Source organism: Anopheles gambiae, chromosome 3 (genome assembly GCF_943734735.2).
Source record: "Anopheles gambiae chromosome 3, idAnoGambNW_F1_1, whole genome shotgun sequence".
Taxonomy (NCBI): Eukaryota; Metazoa; Arthropoda; class Insecta; order Diptera; family Culicidae; genus Anopheles; species Anopheles gambiae.
In genome coordinates this window covers 66,759,098-66,773,511 of record NC_064602.1, presented here as the reverse complement: position 1 = coordinate 66,773,511, position 14,414 = coordinate 66,759,098, and the positions used below count along the sequence as shown (strand labels likewise).

General features: G+C 42.9%; 1 protein-coding gene across 3 annotated transcripts in view; it reads right to left on the bottom strand.

The window, feature by feature from the left end:
• Positions 1-14,414, bottom strand: part of LOC133392869 (zinc finger protein jing homolog) — an 87,729-nt gene that overhangs the window by 50,130 nt on the left and 23,185 nt on the right. The window lies entirely within an intron of this gene.

Genomic DNA, 14,414 nt, shown 5'->3' with positions numbered 1-14,414 from the left:
TTGTTTCATAAAATGGCAATTTCAATATTAGATTCTCATAGTTTATGGTGAGAAAATCAACCTATCAAAAGGTAAACATTTTAAAATTAACAGAAGTCAACATAAGGCAGATGTCATGGATTGAGAAATGAGATTTTTATACTCTTTTCATTTAAAGTTCGAACTGAAGTTACCACTCTAGACTGTCACTAATAAATCGGAATACAGTAGATCCTCGACGTACGACAGTATTTGGGACCAAAAAATTCCAAAGCGAGATGAATGTTAAAAAAGCCCTTAGTCGACTGTCTGTCAATGCTTCGTTTATCATCGAAGTAGATGCCAAGATACCTCTCTATGCGCCTTTCCGATCACTCCGGGCTAGAGCTCCATTAATGATTCCTGCTCACCATTCTCGTTATGGCCAAAACGATCCTTTTCTTGTCAGTTTGCAGAACATTAATTCCTATTTACCTCACTTCGATTTTAAGATGCCTCTTTCATCCTTTCGTGCTCGTCTTGCTACGTTGGCTGTCTCGCGTTCGTATTTTTTGAAAAGTTTTACTTTTTTTAATCTCATAAATAAATAAATAAGATCATATAAATAAATCGAAAATTAGAGTACCGTGTATTTCAACTAATATAATTATTAAAAAAAGTATTCAATAATATTATAACAAAAATCATTTGCACGATGTACAAATTTAGGATTGCGTTGGTAGGGAATCTTCAAAAACGTATATTTAACGGATATCAGTAAGAAGTTTGAAAACATCCTCGATTTTCAGCAAAATACAAGATTCTGTTAAAATCAAAATCTTCATTAAATCGTCGCAACTCGAGTGGGTCATACGTCGAGGATCTCCAAAGTATGGCGGAAATCATTTTAAACAGTTGTCAACACAAAACAAATCTGATCATAGCCTCAAATAGTTAACTGTGACACTGCAGCTAATGCTGATTAGTGAAAGCGAAAGATGAGATCACACACCACACACCCAACCTTCAACACATTGAGCATAAAATAGCTCATTATGAGCATGTAACAGGCCCCAAACGCTGAATGATATACGTACAAGCAAAGGCAAGTACGACACCCCGTAGATGAAGTAGGTCCGCCGAGCGCGCGTTTACTATTTCCAGCGCGTGTGTACGTGTGTACATCCCGTTTCCGCTAAGTGTGGCCATTAGCACCGCTCACGTTACTTGTGTGCTAGGGGGCAGCACGGGAGCCCGTACTACTGCTACTCCACGTGGTGTCGCGCGCGCATCGTTCTCCCATTTCCTGTGCGCAAACGACGAAAAAAAACAACAACCACCACCCAATCACCCCCATTCCACGATCCTTCAAACAATGCCAATCAAGTACACCCGCCTTGGTTCGCGCTCTTTCACACACATCCCATAGAGATAGCCACTGTTGTACGCACCACTCCGTGATGTTTGACACTCGACACTGCCTTTTTGTCATACGTCATCGAAACTGGCTTGCCCGTGCGACCCCGTGTCTGTGTGTGTGTGTGTGTGTGTGTTGGATCATCAGTGTGCGTTTTTCTCTTCCTCTTCTTTTTGCACACTCAGAAGCATGTGTGTGAAGGGGAGAAACGGAAATGACACCCCCTCCTTTGCCACCCTGAACGCTATCGCAATCGCGAGAACGAGATGTCAAAAATCAACCACCCATCATTGGGGGGGGGGGGGGGGGTATGGGAGTTGTAAGCGATTGTTTTTTTGCCTCTTTTTTTTGTAATTTCGTCTTCATCTGAGTGTGTGTGTGAGCGCCCTTCTACTTTTACTAGCTTTCCTCCCACTTCACGACGGCTTTAGCCCTCTCCCTGCTCCCTCTTTTTCCAGCATCGAGGAGTGCGCGAGCGAGCGAGTGAGTCAGTGAGCGTGTGTACATTGGATTTTATTTTGTTGTCGTAGGTCGCGGTAGTCCACCATCACCACCACCACCACCAGAGCCGCAAGAAATTTATTTATGTAATGTTCATGTTTCGCCCCAGCTTGTGCTTCTCTGCTCACCCTGCCCGATGCGCTCCAAGTTCGCGCAATCTCGCGGCGCTTTGCTGTTGCGATCGCAACCGGGGGCAACACACAAAACAGCGACACGGCAGCCAAAGGGTACTACACTGTGTCGGTTTGTGTGAGTGTGTTTTTTTCAATGTTTTTGCTCAACTCTTGCGCTGCGCGTCCCACACACACACACACTCAAACTCATAACCACTCAAATGCATTAAACGCCTCAACGCCTCGTGTTTTTGTGCTGTGATTTTCTTTTCAGCTTAATAGTCTTCCACCATTCCCCACCAACCTTCTCCTTTTATTCTGTACTTCACTGGTGGATATGATTTTCACACCTTCTGTGCGCTTTCGTGATTCCTGTGTCCCCGTAGCCTCATCATCTCATCATCACTTGAACGCGCCAAAAACGCCCGCCACCGTCCTCCTCCTCATCGTCATCGGTGGCAAGCGCGGCGGCGTGCGGCAAGTTCTTTGACACTCTTTGCGGCCTATCTTATTTTCACCCGTTTGCGCGTAATGCGCGGTGACGGCTGTCGATTCATTTTTCTTCACATAAACACATCACACATCGCGCTCCCCTTTGGCGCCTTCTCTGCCTAACAAACCCTCCATCTTTACATGCTCTTACAGCATACGTAGCCGTGCATTACGGGCAGCAGTAAGCTTTGCGCCACTTGCGCTTTGATTATCGTGCCTTCCTCCTTCCTACACATTGCGTCGGGGTTTTCTTTATTCTTTCTTTCCATCGTTTTGCTGCTACCACCCCAGCGCGCAAATGCAAATTGAAGGTTTCATTTTACGCTTACGCTACCTCCTCCTCCTCCTCCTCCTCACGATGACGGTGGCGCGCAAAAAAGAACCACGAAACGCGCCACCACCAGCAACACACCGCGCAACTCTGGCGCCACGGTCAACAGTATTTAGCAGCATTTGTTTCTTCTTTTTTTATTGCAGAGGGCAAAGAGTGTAAAATTAAAGCGGCAAAAAGATGCATTCGATTCGATACGCTCCTCAGAGCAGGACGAAAAAAAAGATATACACCATATGGCAAATGGCAATGCAATGCAAATGGAACGATGTGACAGTATTAGTGTGTAAAACTGATTTGAAAAATCAAAAATATCTGACAAGTTTATCGATATTATTCTGTAGTTCTATAGTTTTTTTAAACCCGTTAGAGGCCAAAACATTGAGATATCAAATACTCATAAAACCTTTTCTATTTGTTCCTTTGAAAGATAATTGAATCGTTATTCTTGGAGTTCACAAAACATTGTGTATCGTTAAGAAGAAAGCAGTACTTCATCAACCATTAGAGCTTTAACCTGTCCGGCTCATTTACTAACGCTTGCTAACAACATTCCGCCACTTTTGCTACTTCTCTGCTGCTGCTGCTGCTACTACAATTCCTTCCACAAGAGATATGATTAATTACAAGACACGCGCGGCTTGACATCTAAACTAAGCCTCCCAGAGAGCAGTGTGAGGATAGAATGCGCTTGGAGAACATCATAAAGACTGCACTTTTTACCTTGGCCATCGCGTACTGACAACCCCAGCACATAGCATCGCCGCGACCAAGAGATGAAGAAAGAACACACAAACGCGCGCGCGATGGTAAAGCAGCAAACTGTCTCTCTCTCTCTCTCTCTCGGGACTGTTGTTACTAATGTATGCCAAGGTATTTCCATTAATCGTCTCCACTCTGCTCTCCAAGGTTCGTTGCATCCCATATAAATGGTTAAGAAAATAACAAAACCAACAAGAAACGGACAGACGGACAACCTTTTTTGGCGGAGGGGTTGGTGGTCGTCTGGGGAGCGACCGACCATCATCGTGCTGCAGGGAGGGATGCACTTTTCTGCACGCTTCCTGACGCAAACTTGGTGCACGGGGGGAATGGATGTGTGAGTGTGTTTTGTTTTATTTGTTGCTTTCTGTGACTTCTTCCGTTAAACAAAGGGAACGATTTAGCCTCTCTTACAGCGAAGAGTGCATTTGTTCATGTTCTCAAACCTTTTAAAATTATTGTTTTATTTACACATAGCAGCCAGAAGAATTAATAATGTTCCATTCAATAACATGAAGCACTGTGTTAACTAAGTGGTCATTTTGCAGAAAATTATGTATAAAAACATATGCACTTTTACTGTCATTTGGAAATTATGATAGATTTTTAGGACCTCAACCGACACATACGCAACTAGAACACACTTTACACGTTTAGAACCACATCAACAACCAGCGGTATATTTAAGTTGTTCTACTGATGATTAAACAAATCATCGGTTACTGTTACTATCAACAGCCCAGTGATGCAAACAATTTTGAATAAATAATAATAATAATAATAATAATAATAATAATAATAATAATAATAATAATAATAATAATAATAATAATAATCATAATAAAACGTTAAAAAGAACGCTACAATTTAAAATCAATTCGTCCTACACATGCCTAACCGTCTTTTCACGCGTGAAGAAGTGTGTGCAAAAAAAAATGCAAATAATCCACCAAAACGCCGCTACTATGTGTATGAGGGAAGAGGTGAGGGGAGCAATTACTATTACAAAAAAAGGCTAATGAAATGAATCATTTGCACAGAGATTGGTGTGCATTTGATGTTGCGTTTCGGCCACCAGAGGGGCGAGCCAAAGAAATGATGAATAATGATGCTGCGCTGCTAATCATGCGGAAACAATTCACCCCCAAATCAAAGTAAAACGATTCGGAAAATTAAAGTTGATGAACTGCCGAAAAGCAGAAGCATTAAAAGGCCGAAGGTTAGATTCTTTTTTTTTGCTTTTGTCTCTTGTTTCTTCTTTCCCTCTTGCGGCTTTCGGTTTATGCGTCGCGGTGCGCTTAGCTCTGCTAATCGTACTTCGCGTTCTCGTGTTGGGGGTTTTAAAAACATTTACATCAATGGAGTGAGCCTTCCTCTCTACAGCAAAGTGACTGCAAATGGGGGGGTAAAAAGCACAAGACAAACGGTGCAGCACAAACAACACTCAACAAAACTGCGTGTGTCCGCGTTTTGCGAAGGCCAACCTTCAGCCAATGCCAATGCGTCATACGATGCACACAACACGCAGTGGGTGGTGCTGGGGCAAGCACAAACGGCAGCTCCCATGACTTAAAGTGCAATGACAAATGTGCACCACCGCTGGACGTGTACTACGAGCCAAGTTGTCGCGAAAAAGAACAAAGCATTACTCTAGCCACCGCAAGCGTAAATCGTTTGTTATAACTCATAAAAAAGCTAATATAAAGCTACCACTTTGGCGGATAAATTTAACATCGTAGCACCTTTTATTATGGCTTAATTTTGAAATTCCCAACACACACACACATACACACTCACACGAGAGGTTTGATTTTTTGAATGTTGGTTTTATCGTTTTGTTTCCGTTTCGTTTGCATTTTAAATAAATCTTCATTTCTCCATGAGCATTCTCCTTCTTTTTTTTTTCATTGCTTCTGATTGCAACTTTTGAAGGTGAACTGCATATCATGTTTTGCTTCCTCTCTCTGGATTTTTTCACCCCCTTCTTTTCGCTTGTTCTTCCGCTTGTGATTCGCGACATGTCATCGGCCTTACGCCCGTCGTCGCCTTTGGTCAGAGACACCGAATTTGTCATCATTAATTCGCTTTTAACGCCCCGCTCCTTCACCCCGCCTGTGTTCACGGTTGAGATTGCCTCTGCTTGTTTTTTGCTGTATTTTTTTCTCGACATTCCCTGTGTAGGCACACGCTTGTGTGCGGTGTTTGTGCATGTGCATATATCCCCCCAACTCATCCCCCGGAATCACCTTCAGGGTGGCGGGCTTTTGTGTGTGTTTTTTTCGCTTACGGTTTCTTCTGCTTTTTTCATGCGCCGCGTGTCTTCTTTGTAAGGACAACGACCGCAATGCAACACAAAAACTGCAACATGACGGGGGGAGTGAGCAGCGCATTAAATGGTTGTGTGTGCGCTTTGTTCGCATCTTAATTGGTTTTCTTCGTACTTTGTTGCGTAGCAAAGGTGTGTGTGTGTATATATATATATCTGTTCTTAATTCTGACCACAGTTTTTTCTCTCCCCCTACGATATCGCTTAAGTAGATCATTGCACCTTGAGGAACAAATAAAAAGAAAATAAACCACAAAAAAGTTTGACCATTTAATGAATTATTCTAACAATAAAATCGCTCCCTTGGTCCCGAAGGTCCGGAGGGCGGTATAAGATTAAGTGAAGCATTTATCATACTACTATCCGCTCATTAGAACATTTTCCCCTTTTTATGATGTTCGTCAACTCCACTCCGAGACCTACGGAAGGTTTCTTAACTGTCCACGATTACTTTTGGGCCTCCCGCTAGGATGCTAAATTTAAAGTGATTGAAGAAGAACTCTAAAAAGCTTCCCAAAACAGCCACTCCTCGGGCAAATGTACCTCTGGTTCGACCCACAGGCTCGCCTGGCCGGGCAGCTGATTTATAGGAAATGTCAAGTAGACGCACCAACACGTACACACACACACGCACGCTCTTTAAAAGCAGCACACACAGGTTGAGACCCGTGAGTTATGTTCTCAGCCATAATCATACGCAGCAGGAGATCGAAACTAGCATAAGCGGGCTGACTCTGGCTGGCCAAATACTTCTCTCGGGGTGTCTCCATCGACGGATTTGCCTCTCCGTCTGGTAGAAATCCCTCGTTGCTCACACATAATAGATGGTTGCGTAATTTTTATGTCACCACCGTATCCCGAGCAGCAGCATTAGTGTGAGGCTCGGTATGGGAGATCTGTTTTTTTATTATTTATTCTAAAATAAAAATCGAACAAACACTGATCGGGGCGAGAGCCCCCGGTGAAGAGACCTGCGGGTTCAAGAATCTGGTAGGGAAATCATTTGATAAACGACATTAACGCACGGAGAAGGGAAGGCAGCGAGCGACCAGAAGCGACGCAGAGGCAGCGTTTCATTGCGTTGGTCTTCCACAATGGTGGTCTCTGTGCGTTGTTTAGATTATCAAAGTCGTTTATCTTAAGCAAATTAGTGTAGTGTTTGAATTGAATGTGTTGAAGGGTATAGGCATTTAGCTACAATAGAATCAATTATTTTTGCCTGCTCGCAACTCAGACTGAGTTGCAATAAGAAGTGAGTGTGATAAGCTGAAGAACCCAACACGTGAGGGGAATAAACTGATAAATGTAATTTTAAATAAAAAATGAACAATACAAACTAAACTTAATTCCCTCGTCGTTTTCAGAAATCCTGCTAAACATGTTAGCCGAATCAATTCCTCCCAATTTACAGCCATATTACACCAAAGTGCAACACCTTGAAAATGGTCGAGGTTGGACGCTATTGAGTGGCACACTTGAAGCGGCAACCACTCGAAACTTTGGCCTTCACTAGCACCATGCAGCACCCTTCCCTTCTAGAACATGTATTTGCAACCATTGGCCCAAAGCACTGCACACAACACGGCATAAAACAATCATAACGGAGAGGCAGCCGCCGCCTCCTTCGCTATCGACATTTGTTTTATGCTGATGTGAAGGCGAAAAAAACATGCTACTCTTGCAGCAGTTAGACGTCGGCAGTTGACGAAATGAAGGAAGAAAAGCGGGGTGAAAAAACATGAACCAGATGCTGCAGTGTTAGAAGAGGTTGAACCCCAGAATTCCCTCCCGTTTATTATTCATCTTTATGTGTGTGTGTGTGTGCATACATGTCGTGGTACAAGTCAGACGCATTTTCCCGTTTTTTCTCTCGTCTCCCAAAAGCCAAACAAACATCAAATAAATAAACACACTTCAAAAAAACGTTGGGGCGGAGGCCCTAGAAAACCTTTGCTGGCCGGAGGGAAGAACTCGGGGTTTTTTGTCGTCACAGAAAAAAGGGGGAAAGGTGAACCATTTTCAGATGGCTTTTAAATCAGTTACTTTAATAATAATGCCCACATGGAGGAGGCAATTTGGGGAACTTGTGTGTCGGCTCTCGAAACGTGATCGAAAGTGTGATTGAAAATTACGATATCATTATGCGACCACAAGAGAGAAGAGCATCATCGATTAGTCTCACATTAGGGTACACGTCTGAGGGAGGAACAAAAGGGGATGAGAAGAAAGTTGAGAAGACAAGAATGCTGTTGAAAGAAACGATCCAAATAGCAATAAAAGTAAATTAATTTATTCTATTTTGAAACATTAACACACAGCCAAATGTAAAGCATATTCCACCGCTCTCATAAATCCAAAAAAGTGTACTTCCATACACCGCCCAAGTGCCTAGCAATTGGTACGGCATAACATCGTACCAGAGGCTACGCGGAAAGCTGCTCTCTCTCTCTCTCGCTGTTTGTGTTTCTGACGGGTTTCAGTTTTTCGCACCAGACAGCATATTTCATTGCTTAATGCTGTCGCTGACACATTATTATGCTGCTACTCTTTATATACACTGTTCTGTCCGCCGCACCACACCGGATTTGCAGCCCAAAAGTTGGCCAGTTTGTATTACCCCGGTCGTGTCGTGGTAGCGCAGTGGAAATGCGAACCCACGATTAGTCAGACGATTGTGCTTTTGTCACAATCAGCAAAGTCAATCAAAATTACGACATAATAATGCATTTCGCTGTTTCGTGCACCGCACACGGTTAACATAAAACAGAACAATAGAGAGGGCACGATTTATTGCTTCAAGTATGGGGAATTAAATACACAACAAAAAACAAACCCCACAGGAGTGGTATGCTTGTGTTAAGAGAGACAGAGAGATAATTCTTCTTCCTAAAACGGCTGTGTTTTGTTTCTTAATCTCCGGACGGTTCTAACAAAAACCGGTCACCGGGCTGAAAATGCTGCTTGTGAGGCTGTGTTTTTTTTCTCACTAATATTCGGGCAGTAAATTTACCTTCCCTATCAACCCCACACATTCATTTTGATGCGTTCCGACACGAGAAAAGCGAAGAACCGTGCGTAGGATGATATGAGACGATACCGATACGCAAACCCGCGCGCGCCCGTAGATTCTCCACTTCCGGTCGATTTTGAAATCCATTTTCTTCGCCGTCGAAAAGATCCATTCATTTTCTGGAACTGTTCCTCCTCCTTTCTGAATTTGTGTGCCTGTGTGTGTGTTTTGCCAGTTCAATCTTACATTTCAAATCCCGATGTAGCGCTGGGAATGCTTTTGAGAGAAACTTTATCCAATTTGAATAATATGCAAATGACCACACACACAACAATCGCATTGATTCGTCCCTTCCTACTGGCGGGCGCACATGCCCGGTGTTGTCCACAGCACATCCTCCTCAATCTGGTCTGGGGTAGTTCTTTCACTCTATTTTATGAGCTTCTATATATTACGCTTCTTCTGACAGCTCCGACCATCTATTCTTCGCGCGCGCGCGCTCGCCCACACTTCCCAGTGCATGTGCTCCTTCTTCCAGGGCTCGAAGCTTCACACCATCACTGACTGACGTGTTTAATCAAAACTTTTAGGCTCGCTTAATCTGTGCTTTTTGTGTAGCAAGAGAGGCATCGCACAACAACACAGTGGCGATGATCAATATTCAGGGAACGCAGCAGGAAGGATGACAGTTTGGTGAGGCGCGCACGTAACGTCTCACATGTCTGCTTAACGACGTCATGACGAATAATTTGAAAGGAAATGCGGGCCACCATCCCCATGTTTAAAGACAGCAAGGAAAGGAAGGAAGGCAATGAACGATTACGTTATTGCAAGCGGAAAGTGATAGTGTGTGATCCGCACAGAATATCGACATTTCTCTTTTGTTTCTCTACTGAACGTGTTTATTGATAGAAGAGATCGAGGTAACTTTGACCAGTTTTCACACAGAGCGGTAATATGAATTCAAAACTAAATTACTGAATAAGTTGTTACATAAATTGTGTTGAAGATCCAATAACTTATTAATACCAAAACAACTTAAGCTACAATGTCCAGCATTTTTATTAGAGTTATAGCAAATATAGTTCATACGAACGAATAAGAAAATAACGAACACAAAAAACACTGACATGTTAACAATAACATGCAAACCGGCTATGATTTTAACAGAACATAAAAGGCAAATGTAGACCAAACCAGGCATCATCTCCAAGACAATTTGGTCCCGGTGTAGTTTACAAAAGGTCATCCAAAAAGCAGTCCCGCCTGGGAGGAAGGAGCAGCACACACTCGAGAGAGTTCGAGAGAGTAGATAACATTCTGCTGGTATCATTAATCGGACTCAAGATTCCTTTTCCGCTTGAACTCGAAAGTTCGGCAAATGTGGCACAGGAAATCCCGCATGATCACAAAACCCAGAAGGGTACGTACACAAGTACCCTTTTTCTTTCCCCGAACAATGAACTGCTTTTGCGTGAAGTGGTACCAGGATACTTTGGATCCTTTTTTAAAGTTCCACAATTATGTATTTTCGATGAAGATGAACGATAAACAAGCGTATGGAAAAATATGATAACATTATAAAATTTTCTCACCCCTTCTGTCAATTGAGCGAAACGTCTAGATCATATTGAAACAGTTGAAACATACCTGTAAATAAAAGAGAAAATAATAGAAATCGATTAATATTTGATTGAGTTTTGACTCCACGAACACACACACAAACACATACGCAGACAAATATAATGGGATAAAATATTGGATTGTGGTCAAAACAAATATCCCACAGCAAATATCAAACCAAACCAACAGGACCCTCTGTTAAAGCGCTGAACCATTTCCCCTACCACAAACAACAAACACGGCGCAGCACATCGTATATCAAAATGAAAAGCCGATGTTGTATGTTCCTACACATACACCACACTTAAAAGCAAAACATTTCCTCAATTGCATTTCGTCCAGAACGTGCGCAGAATGTATGTCTCGATTACATTTCTATCCATCCTCTGCCATGAGAAAACGCTGTCCTTTCAGCATCGCGAAAACTGACCCCTTCGCAAAATGGTATGTTTCTTCCGTTTTGTGAAATATTTTGCTGTCTCAACCCTACAAAAGAACTACGATTGTAATGCCAGGCTGTACTGAACATTCTTGAGCCTAGAAGACCTTATCGCGGAGCGGTATGAGCAAAACGGAAATAAAACCCGCGAATGATCTGCTTCTTAAGTGTCCTCTTGCTGGGAAGGTGGTTAAATAAGAAGCAACCAAAAGACAGTTTCAATCACCAACACACGCGCTGCTTTAGTTTTGTTTCACGAGTTTTTCGAGCCAGACCATAATTTGTAATACCAAACGCTAACAAGGTCCGGGGTCCAACAGGTCAAGGTGAACGCGCAGGGTACAGACCGCGCTCGCGGCAGCTAGAACTCTTATCGTCGCTTCAGCAGGAAAGGGGTGTTCTATGTGTGCTTTTTTCCTTTCATTTCTTTTCCTTCGCCTCGGCTAGTTCACACAGGGGACCCACACGACCGGAAGGATTTGTTCCTTTTCCCTCCATGTTGTTGCTGCTAGCGCACTGCCGAGAACTGTGGTGTGGAAAAGGAATCGTCGAGTTTTAAATTTATGATCACACCGAATAAAATTATCGACACCTTTTCTTTATTTTTTCATCATCTTTTTTTTGTTCCTTAGTCTTTAGTCAAGCTAGTTACACACCAATAAGTCAGAAGGGTAGGTACAGGAGAGACACATTTAAATTCCAGATTGAGATGAAAGGAAATTTCACGCTCTGAGGAACTGGCCTGAAAGCTGTTTGAAAAAATCAAAGTGTTTCCTTTTCTGGCTATAGAAGGGTTGGTTTATTGATTGTTTAGCATATCAAATATCTTACAGATAACGGTTGACGAAGGGTAACAACACTTTACTCGGATGATAAGGACTATTACGATATGATTAATCATTCAATCACAATGGACTGGATTCACATCCTGGTCACGGCACCAGAAGATAATCTTTTTCTGTATGACACATTCATACATTCGTATGACATTTTAGCCGCTAAATATTGTAAAGTGAAGCTAATACCAGTAAAATATAGGTCCCTTTAAATATTTAAACGATAAGATACATATTACAGAACGACTACTGACAAATAAGTTGTGAAAACACACCTCGAACGGTCGATTCGCATCCTGGTCATGGCACCAGCCATCAGCATTTTTAGCTTTTGTATGCAATTTTATGGTTTTTTTTTCGAAATTTAAACAGAATATTCTTGCCAACACAAGCCAATATTGTCAAATGATACTAGCTATCAAATATTTAAACGGCTTGATTTATATTACTGACGAACAACTACTGCCAGATAGATTGAACACACATGAAACGGTCAACTCGCCACAGCACCAGTGCAGCATTTTTTAGCTTTTATATGCATTTTAATGGTATTTTTTCAAATTCAAACAGCATACTTTTGCCAACACAAACCAATATTGTCAAATGATAGTAACCATCAAATATTTTAACGGGTTGATTTATATCATCGAAGAAATACTGTCAGATTGGAAGAGGAATGTGTCCTGTCCGGTACATTAAACATATAGACTGTGACTGTGACTATGCTTTTAAACCCATTCTCTTCCACACTCGTAACGAAGAAGCACACTATAAAATGAAAATCTTCGAGTGCTTCCAAGCGATGCGATTATTGCCTCTTGGTTCCTGTTAGTGTACGAGCAAAATATCATGCGAAACATTTCAGAGCATGCTGAATTATTTCCTCCACGTTCACATCTGTCTTCCCAGCCCGACGACACACACACACACGTTCACATTCCAGACTCTCCTCTGCGCGATCCACCATCGATCGTTATTGAACCCACGAGCAGACAAATCTGGTTTGCCGATTTACGATACACAACTACTACTGCTGCACCCAACCACCTCCCAACGGAGGAGGGAAATGTTATGCATTGGAAAAATGCTTTTTTCCCTCGGGGATAGTTTTCGACAATAACCTTTCGCCGTTTCAATCGCTTAGCCCGTTGTTTGCCATTCGATGCAAGAGGGTGAAGCACAGCTGGCAAAAGGAAAAATATGGGAATCATATCGAATTGACCATTTCGTTGTGCCGGAAGAGGAGAGTTTTCCATCGGAGATGTGTTGTAATGTGTTTAAAAAAAGGAGGAGCAAGTTTTTTGCCCCTTAGATTGATACACACATTGAAGGTCGACATGATTTGGGGGAAGGAAGCCAATGTCAGTTCTCACATAAAAAACGTGGGATGCTAGAGAGCAGATTAGTTTACTGAATAGATTGGCTGGATTCTGTATGCATCGCCAATTTTAGCCTCACAGACCAAACCGATCGCATGGGTGCACCTAGGGGATGAAGAGACAACGCATCATTACTGTACGACACACCACTTTGCTGCACCACCACCATTCCCCATACTCATCTAATTCACAGAACTTCCTTTTTCCATAGCTTGAACACACAAACTCTCTCCCTATACACGAGAAAACACCACCCAGTAGCATTTGTTTAGCCTGCCGGTCGACAACCCATTTGCATGCAGCAAATCGAAAACCCATGCATAAAACGCTTCCCCCTATTATCCCCGGGGATTGCGTATTGCGAAAATTGGCACAAAAAGTTGTGACCAGCACCGGGGAAGGGGAAAATTCTTGCGGAAAATTTGCACTTCTGATTAGGGTTTGTGCCCGCCACTACCACCTCTGACGATGCCGTCGCCATTGCCAGCCATATGCAACATCCGGCACGTGCCCTTGCGTTCATCATAATTTCCTGCTTTTACCTCCTGCACAGCATCATGCAACACCGGAGGGAGGAATTGCAAATTATGCGCTTTTAAAATAAGAATTTTAAATCCTTCTTCCCCCATCTCACGCCGGTGGCTTCTACTCCTTCCGCATGCACAATGCAAATGCATCCCTGCGGGCGGCGGGTGCATCACTTTTCCATGAGGGGACACACCATGATGGTTATGTGCGCTATATTATTTAGCCATTTGGTCCTATATACCGGTGTTCTCCCCATCGGAAGTTAGGGTGGAAGCGATTGGTGTACTTAAAAATGGAAAATTGATGAAGTTTGTCTGTAAACAGTGAGCGAAAACTGCACGACAATGGAAGGGAAAGGGAATCCAACTGACTGTTAAGAGGGCACACGATGGTGCATTAGTAAAAAGGGAACGACACTCGTCCCATCCGCACCATCCAGCAGCACACACTTTGCTCTGCTCGAAACCAAACCAGGAACAACAGTGGCAAGGTGACCAGATTTATTTCTAACAGACCACACCCTAGATCCGGGCGGAATTGGATGCAAGAAGCCATTTTTGTGCGGATGAGAAGGGTGTTGTTTTCTAGTTTTCGCCATGAACGCTTCCAGCAATTCACTGTTGCGTGTCTTCTCTGTCGAGCAGATTATGCAAAAAACAAACACGAGTCTTTTTCGATGAATGATTCATGAACCGTGCC